The sequence below is a fragment of the Sparus aurata genome, unplaced genomic scaffold (assembly GCF_900880675.1).
Source record: "Sparus aurata unplaced genomic scaffold, fSpaAur1.1, whole genome shotgun sequence".
NCBI lineage: Eukaryota > Metazoa > Chordata > Actinopteri > Spariformes > Sparidae > Sparus > Sparus aurata.
In genome coordinates, this window is record NW_022045100.1 from 183,093 (window position 1) to 192,077 (window position 8,985).

Genomic DNA, 8,985 nt, shown 5'->3' on the forward strand with positions numbered 1-8,985 from the left:
TTGGGTCAGAAACACTCTTGAAGGACAAAATGTCTGAAAGTCGACTTCCTCTTCTAACATTTAAACTCAGAGCACATTATTCCACAACTCACTGACTCTATCAATTCATAGTTCACTAAATGGCTGCAACAGGACATCAAACCAAAACTAAATCATGTCATTAAATCATTTGTATTCTGTTTTTTACTGTTCTCTACTAATAAAGTCGCTCACAGCAGTGACGTGAAACCAGGAGACAAATGTGAAAATGTCTTCTGACAGAAAAGAGACAGTGGACTGATCCAGGACCTGTCTTCACAGATCTGAAGGAAGGAAAAGGATGTCATCAGTCTAAGTTTCATTTCAAAATAAAAGACTTTTGTCACACAGTAACACCAGTGACTCCAGAGGATGATCTCTCATTATATGTTTTATAATATTTAGTCTGAATTTTATTTATGTCATTTCTACATAAACATGATCACATTTTAAAGGGTATAAAAACAGTCACTGTTCTTCTGTACATGACTTTGGAGACTTTCTGTGGAGCTTGGAGTGTTAAATAACTGATTTTAAAAAAATACTGACAAGTTGATTTAACCAAGAGGCAGAAATTGTTCTAATAACCTGTTGTGTTATTATAAAATATGAAAGTCTCAGGTGTGTTCAGGTGGGTTTTGTCTGTAGAGGCTATGACGTCTCTCACTGACGTCATGTCTCCTGTCAGAACATCAGCTGCTGGACTTGGATCAGACCACTAGATGACGTCATGACGCTGTGGCGGAGTCAACACACACGTTTCTCTGATATCTTTGAATCTAAAAGAGTCAATCTGGTCATCTGCTGTTTATTTAAAACATTTATCTGCAAAGTAAAAATTAGAATCTCTTCCTCTGAGAAGTAATCAGGAGCAGAAATACTCGAGTAACGTAACGGGCACTTTAAGTACTAACACTGAGAGCCGACGTGTTCCTGCTGACTGCTGTTCAGTGATGAAGTTATATTTGTATTAATTAAATAAACCTTCAGACTCCTGGATGTCCTCTTACTGCCTCCTCATCAGTCCTGGACTGTAAATGCAACCACAGATTATTCACCGACACCAACAGCTGCTCTCCAGCCGCGTTTAGTGCGTCACACAGCGGGAGAGCGGCGGCTCGTCTCGGCCTCCTCCACAGGCTGATTCAGGCAGACACAAAATGGCGGATGTGTGTCCGGACGCTCCGAGTTTAAACTCGTGAGATTGGAAAAATAAACAACCAAGCTTTACTTTTTGTGCTGTTGCCGGTGTAACAATGAAACGTAGAGGTTGTGTTAGCGAGTCGAACATGTCAGATTCATTACATTACCTTCAGCTGGAGGTTCAGACGGAGAAAACTATCTGCAACACACCAGTCAGAGAAAGTGAAACTAAACTCTGAGGAGGAAACACCCAGAGAGGCGTGTGACTGACTGGGAGTCTTCCTGTTAGACTGACGGGGCTGCAGCACGACCCACAACGAGCTAACACATGCCGAATTTACATGAAGGCCCAAATGATGAAGAATCAGTCACAAACAGCTTCATAGAGTTTGTAAAGTGTCTCCTAACTCAAAAACTCACTAAATTGAGAGATTTCATAATGGAGTCTGGGGGTTGTCTCTCCCTCTTCGCCTCCTGGCTGTTGATGTGACTTGTAACATGTTGGTGTTCGTGTTTGTCCTCTGCTGTCGTAAAAAAAAAACCTTCTCAGATTGTTGTAAATGATTGTTAACAACCACAGGAAGCATCTAAACTGTGTTCGGGACAATCTAACGAGGTTCTTGAGGTCCACATCTCAAATCATTAGACTGTTAGTTCATGTGTTCTGGTTCCTTTTAATATAGCATGAAAACAATATTAATTATTTGCAATTTCACCTGGACACATATTAGAAGATTTCTAAAAATACAGAAATTCATTTGATGACTAATTGTAGTAAAAGTACTCAATTACTTTCCACCAGCGCACTGACAGAGACAGCATGATGATGATACAAGTAGAATTTTATATTCAGCTACTTTAGCAGAGGAGAAACATTTCAGTGATCGTGTGTCGTGTTTTCAATCATCTCATCTGATCTCATGTGTGCTGATCCGATAACAAATCAATATTCATACGTGTTGAAGAAACAGGTTTGCTGAAGTTGTGCTGTTGTACTGACTACTTTAACTGTGTGGCAGCTCTTTATTTACTGCAGCAAAGGATTGTGGGTATTTCTACCACTCTTTATTCTTAACAAACAGATGTGGGCCTGAATAAGTTTGTCCCTTCTATATTCTTGTGGACATCAGGTTTAAAAATCAGCTGAACTACCCAGGGATTGAACCCACAACTTCAGAACAGCTGACCAGGCTTCTACCAGCCTGAGCTTACAAAGCTGATAGAAGCTCTGTGTTTCTGTTGGATTTCACTCTTTTAAACCTCAACACTCACAATCAAGAATCAAACCCACAACCTCAAAATTTGTAATCCCAGTGTCACCCTGCTGAGCTGACAGGACAACAAGTGCAAAGAGTCTCTCAGAGTTTTTCACTCGTTCTTCTGAGCAGCAACTTTATAAAGAGTCAGAATTCCAACCAACAACCTCCAGACGACCCCCTGAAGGTCCTGCTTTTGACTCTTATCTTAAGATGTGTCTTCAAAACTCAGACTGACTCAAGGATCAAACTCACAATCTCAGAAATTCATGACAGTCCTCCAACACACTGAGCTACCTGGATGTCAGGTGCCTGAACCTGAACTTTAGTTTGTGTGTTATTTTGTGCTTTATTTCTTCAAACTGGATGCGAAATTTGTGGGGGTTTTTTTGCTCTACTTTTTTTGCTGTACTTTGGACGATGGTGCACAGCATTAAATCGTTAGAAACATTTGCCTTGACTTGATTTTCATCATCACACTTTGCTTCCAACTTTGAACCACTTCTTTGTCTGTAGTTTTCCTGCTGCTTTTTGTCTGAACATGTAATATTTGTGTTAAACGTCTCGCGTTCTGCTTTCAGATTCCCACTATGGCTTCTCGAGCGGGTCCGAGAGCGACGGGCACAGATGGCAGCAACTTCCAGCACCGTCCGTTCTTTTTGCTGTTACAGTGTCATCCCTCAACAAATGCTCTCATCACAGTTTCGGAGAGCCCAAATTGACATCTTCAGATTGCCAATTTTGTAACCTAAAAAGTGTCTCAAGTGAAATGCAGATGAGTGTTTGTCCTTTGCTTTGATTTAGCATCCAGTACTAGTATCTGTCTTAGATCCATGAAATAAAATAATTGAGTCAGATTTTGAGCAGAAATGTTTGTGCAGTTTGTATGATGCATTTCATGGAAATAAAAAATTAGCTTAATGTGATCCAAAAATATTGTAATATTTTGTTAAGAGGAAGTCAAATAAAGTTTGTTTGGTGTGAACACGCTCATGAACAATTTATAATCTAATACAAACACAGGAAAACAGACTTCGAGTAAAATGTCAAAATAGGTTTTCTGTTAACATTTGGACATTGCAAGTACCAAATAACTTCCATACCCATTAAGCAAACAACATTTAAACATGCTTAAAGAATCACAAGATGACACAGCAGCCCCTTTCATTTCCAAATTTACTATTGTTGGAAATGCATTGATAGTTGACATATTGAAAGTTATTTTAAAATCATTAATAAAAACGGATTTTTTCAGACGAGTAGTCTTTGTCATAGTTTACGTAGAAGACGAGGGGTTCAAACAGATGAACACATTTTATTGTAAAAAGGCTGCTGTGTCATCTTCTAGACATTCTACATTTTAAGCATGTTTAAATGTTAATATTGTTTAATGGGTATGAAGTTTTTAGTGTAGAAAGACATAACGGTGAATTCTTTCTGGATCTGATGCACCTGGCAGAAGAAACAAAGTTAGTTTACTTTTATACAACTAGAATTGGCAAATAAAAACTTAGTTCCCATTACACGACACCTACCTTTTCACCAGTGGACTGCTTCAGGCATCAGCTGGGCAGTTTGTTTTAAAGTTCCTGGTCCCGAGGTCCTCTTTTCATCGTGCAGGGCTGTGTTTCGCCTGAACATCTAAAATTAAATGCAGACAGAATCAGACGGCACACCACAGGCCTTAGACATTGACATAAACCTTGAAACGGTTTATTTTGTACTTGTTGTGACTGTTGTCTTTTCATTCTCAGGTGACAGTAAGTCAGCTGAGCCTGGTGTCCCACAAGGTGGTAGCCTCTCCCTACCAGTGGGAGTACCCTTACCTGCTCAGCATCACCCCGACAGTCTTCTGCTTCTTGGCGCTGCCCCGCAACAACATCAGCTACCTGGTTATCTCCATGATCAACTCAAGGCTCGTCTGCATCGCCTCATCTTCGGCTTCTCTGCTGTGCAGGTGCACACCTGGCAGATCTACAGCAACAAGCTGCTGGACCAGAAGAAGAAATTAACTCATCTGAGGTTCTGTGAGGACAAAGAGGAGCAACACGCAAAACTACTGTCATCTTTTTCTATATTTATATTAAAGTTGTCCCTGGAATGCTGCCATCCGTCTGTACCTTATTTCATAAACTGACATGTAAATTGATATTTTGGAAACATTAAAAATACATTTAACACTAAATCATCCGTCAGCCTGTTATGGAGGAAAAACACTCCCTACAGGTGAGGCCTGTATTATTGTGAAATAAAGGTCAAATAAAGTTGTAAACATGGTTCACAACTAGAGTTGACTGTCCAGCTGATGTCTGGTATTAAAAAAACTCATGAATATATGATCTGGAGGTGAGTGAGCCATCAGGAAGATGCAAAGACAATGAGGAACTAAGCTATGAATGAGTTGATTTGATATAAGGTCAAAGGTCAGGAAACTACTTTCAGAAGATTTTTTTATTCTAAGAAATCTTGTAAAGGAGGATCGGCTGACTTCAGCTCTCCTGAAAAACTTGCCGGTGCAGATAAACTAACCACCATAGATGAACTATTATAATCAAAAGTTCAGGATTTAAGTTTCTGTTCAGTTATTTTATTGAAGATTGAGCGTGATGATTTGGAAATGGTTCATTAGGTTTCCTATAAAAGAAAACAGAAATATTTAGTAACAAACTCAGACTGGTGACTTTACAAAGGAAATTCATGATGGTAAATTATATTTGATTTAACCAAAGTTCTCTTTAGCAGCATCATAAGTGACAGTCAACCATAATTATCATTAAATAGAGCAACATATGTGATCCACAACCCAACAGCAGCTCCCAGAATTTGTCCAAACCTAAAGTAGCATCACATCAACCAACACCAAGTCACGACATCACTCACCTGAGCAGGTACGCACGCCAGACTGAGGAACAAAAGACTGACTGTGTGGCAGCAGCTCACCTTTATAGGCTACAGGTGGCTTGATTGGCTGCACATCCCCTAAATGTACCATTTCTGTGTTTGTGTGGCGGGGGGGTTTGATTATCTTTGAACAAATCTAGCTCCTCATTCTGGACACTTTGCTTCAATCATTCAAAGCTTTATTGTCATTTAGTTGTACCAACAAGAGAAGTACAACCAAAATGAGATCATGTCTCTCCAGGATCAACAACACAAACAAATTAAACGCACAGTCCCACCTTTTAGAAACAGGTGAGCATCATCAAAGATTGTATAGTCTTAGGGCTGTCTTTCACTGAAAAGGTGGTGGAAGGTGGAAACCTTTTAGAAACACCTTTTTACACAGGAGCAACAAACCACTAGACGGAAGCAGAATTTAAGATCAACGGCTGAAATTATGTTTTCATGATTGTAAATGTTTGTTACACTGCAGCCTTCAGACTGTGAGGTTTTGGGTTCAATCCTCTGTTAATCTTTATATTGTAAAAAAGACAAATTATTGCTCTCCTGCACATTTATTCATGTTATAACTTCTGTGAACTGATGCAACTGTGCAGAGAAATAGCTCAGCAGGATGAAATGCTACTACTGTTGATACCTACAGTCCAGGGATCAAATCCAGGCTGAGCTGTGGGAATGTTTTCATGTTTGAGGTTTTCACTCGTTCTTCTGAGCAGCAAGAGTCAGGAGCTTTTGACTGTTTTATTTGAAGAGCGGTATTCAAAACTAAGACTGACCCAAGAACCAAACCCTCTCAGAACTTCATGACAGTGCACTAATCCACTGAGCTACCTGGACATCTACCTTGTGAGAGTTTGGTTGAATTCAATTAAAGTCCCCACAGTGGAAGACCGAGGGCCACCAAGAGGCTGGAGCTGCTGATGAGAGATATGCTTCGTTAAGCTGGAGTCAAAAAACCCTCAATTTCCTTTGGCGACAACAGAGAGAATCAGAAGGAGTGCAGAGACAGACTGATAGCGGCGAGGACAGTCAGATGGGATCTGATCACCAGCCGGACAGGTTCAAAGCCTCCTGTGAATTATTGGAAACTAGTGCATTGCCCGTAGGAAATATGTGTTCCTATAGAAAAGTGGGAGGTTAAGTAGCTTTTTATGGATGGCCAAATGAGGCTGTGTTTGAAGGTGTGACATCAGGAATATTTAGGTTTGTTGTGAAATCCGATATTCCATGGTATAATTGGCTGTTTTTGACTATTTTTGATTTTGCCATTATATTTCACCTTAAAAGCTATTTACTTGGTGTCATTATTTTCAGCACAACCTCACATGTGTGACTGTACAGTTATTTTTTCATTTTGACATACTGTATTAACACAATGGACCTAAAATCACAAAAAAAAACATAGAATCCGAGTAGGAAAAAGTTAGATTTTTTTACTGTGAAAACCACTATTACTTATAATGCAAATATAAATTGTTGTTTGCTAAAAATGTGCATACATTTTAAAAATGTACAAAGTTATATGTAACTATTTACATTTAAATGCAGGCAATGCTCAGGTCTGCCTGTGCTCCTTCCAGCTGAATGAAGAGCTGCACTGCCTGCTCCACATTCAGCATCTCCTCATTGTTCTGACTCATTAAACAAAAAACCGACTCCACTACACACTAATCACACTACACCAAACACTACATAACACACTAACTACACACTCCAAACACGCCAAATGTCACAAATCTTGCTGCTTGGACACTTTCATGACAAAAGCCCGTTTTTACCGTTTCTTCCTGCACCAGAAACAAAGCAAACGTTGTTGGGTTTAAATCTGTTAAGAAATGAGACACGGACACGGAGATTGTCTTTCTAGGCAAAGGGGAAGAGCAGAAGTCAGCACACAAAGTCTGGGCTTCCGAGTTCCAATGAGCTGCTCTCCCCAAGCATCTTTTATTCACCTACAACAGGGCGTAAGCGTATATGATTGGCTCTTTGACAGTACATGTGAGTCATACAGTTGTTATGCATGATGGAGAAGTACACGTACACACTTTCGGACCTATGGCCTTCAGCATCTATCCTTCACACAAACATTCTTATGATGTCCACCATCAGTTATTCACACAAGATGCCATTCTAGGCCTTGTGGTTCCGCCGGAGGGTGAGTGTGTTTCTTCGCAGTACTTTTCCAGGAGCTCGGTACACTTCCACAAACATATAAAGGAAGACAAGCAGGTTATATCAATGCAATGCAAGAAACTGATAATATAAGCATAATTTTTCCAACATTTCCCTCCTGTTTATCAGCTTTATTGCTCGTACTTTTAATTCGTCAGGTTATTATCTCTTGTCGCCATTTTCGATAATACCTTCATTGGAAAAAGATGAGGCGTAAAACATTTTTTACACTCGGGAATGAGCATAAGGTTGAGGATTAACAAACTCATACCTTTGGGATAATAATTGCATTTGCACAAAACTTTGTTGAACCATTTTCTCAAACATCGATCGTATACAGGGTATCACACAAGAGATAAAACAGAGGAACAACAGCATGACTATGAACACGGGTACCAATGCCTTTAGGAGAACCTGCCACCAGGTGCCGTTAAAGAATCCAGTCATACAGTCCGGGAGTGGATCAGCACCGGGGGTTTGCTCCAGCACATAGCTTTGGAGATCGGTCAGGTTTTGCAGAGCTTGGTAGATATCTCCTCCGTTTGTCATGCCGTCAGGGATGTAGGTACAACATGTTTGTCCAATAACTGCACACACTCCTCCTTGTGATCCTGTTAGCAAGTCCAGAACAATCCGATTCTGCCATGAACTATCTCAAATGGGGTTAACCCTTTATCGGTCGGAGTGATTCTCATGTACAATTTCACTAGATCTAAGCAGTCAGGCCATGGTCTGTTTGTTCTTCCATGCATTTGTTTAACCGAGATTTGACAGTCCCATTTGTTCTTTCTACCAGACCTGCACTTTGAGGGTGGTAGGCACAATGATTTATTTGTAAGTGTTTTGCAGCTTGACTTACAACTTGGTTCACAAAATGTGCACCATTATCACTGTACAATACTTCGGGGATCCCATACTGTGGCACAATTGTTTTGCACAATGCTTTTGCTACTGTCAGTGAATCTGCAGCTTTTGAAGGTATTATTTCAACCCATTTTGAATATGCATCAACTAGTACTAAACAGTATTTGTATGGCCCGCTTCTGTTTAGTTCTATGAAATCCATGTGCATAGTCTGAAAAGGTTCAGTTGGTTCTGGGAATTTCCCTCGTTTTGGTCTTACATTGCCCTGTGGGTTGTGTTTTATGCAAATTACACATGATCTGCAAAAGTTTTTTGAGTAGGAATTCTGTCATCCCTCCTGTTGAGACATGGCAAGGCCCATGACTCAAAATGGCGGCAGCTTTGTACAAGTTTTTAGGGAGAGTAGGTTTGTTAGCCTGTGTATACAGTCCTGTTTTGTCTGTTTCAGCGCCTTGTTTGACCAAATACTGTTTTTCATTATCAGGAGCAGAGGTCTGCATATCACGAAGGACATCGAGGGTGATAAGAGGGTGTATTGCCTCTGCTGAGTATGTGTCAGAATTGCCAAAACATCCCGAGGACAGGCTTCCCTGTTGAGGTTATCATCCCCCTTCGTTTCCACTGTGTCACG

General features: G+C 40.2%; 1 long non-coding RNA gene across 2 annotated transcripts; it reads right to left on the minus strand.

The window, feature by feature from the left end:
• Positions 1 to 3,338: 3,338 nt before the first annotated feature.
• LOC115577519 (uncharacterized) lies at positions 3,339 to 5,365 on the minus strand. Of its 2 annotated transcripts, none has more exons than XR_003983170.1 (4): positions 5,298 to 5,365; positions 4,244 to 4,404; positions 3,953 to 4,058; positions 3,339 to 3,869 (listed from the first exon to the last, which is right to left on the minus strand). It is a non-coding gene; the product is annotated as an uncharacterized LOC115577519 (long non-coding RNA). The 2 variants fall into 2 exon arrangements; XR_003983171.1 differs by having other exon boundaries at positions 4,244 to 4,407; positions 5,298 to 5,338.
• Positions 5,366 to 8,985: the final 3,620 nt, after the last annotated feature.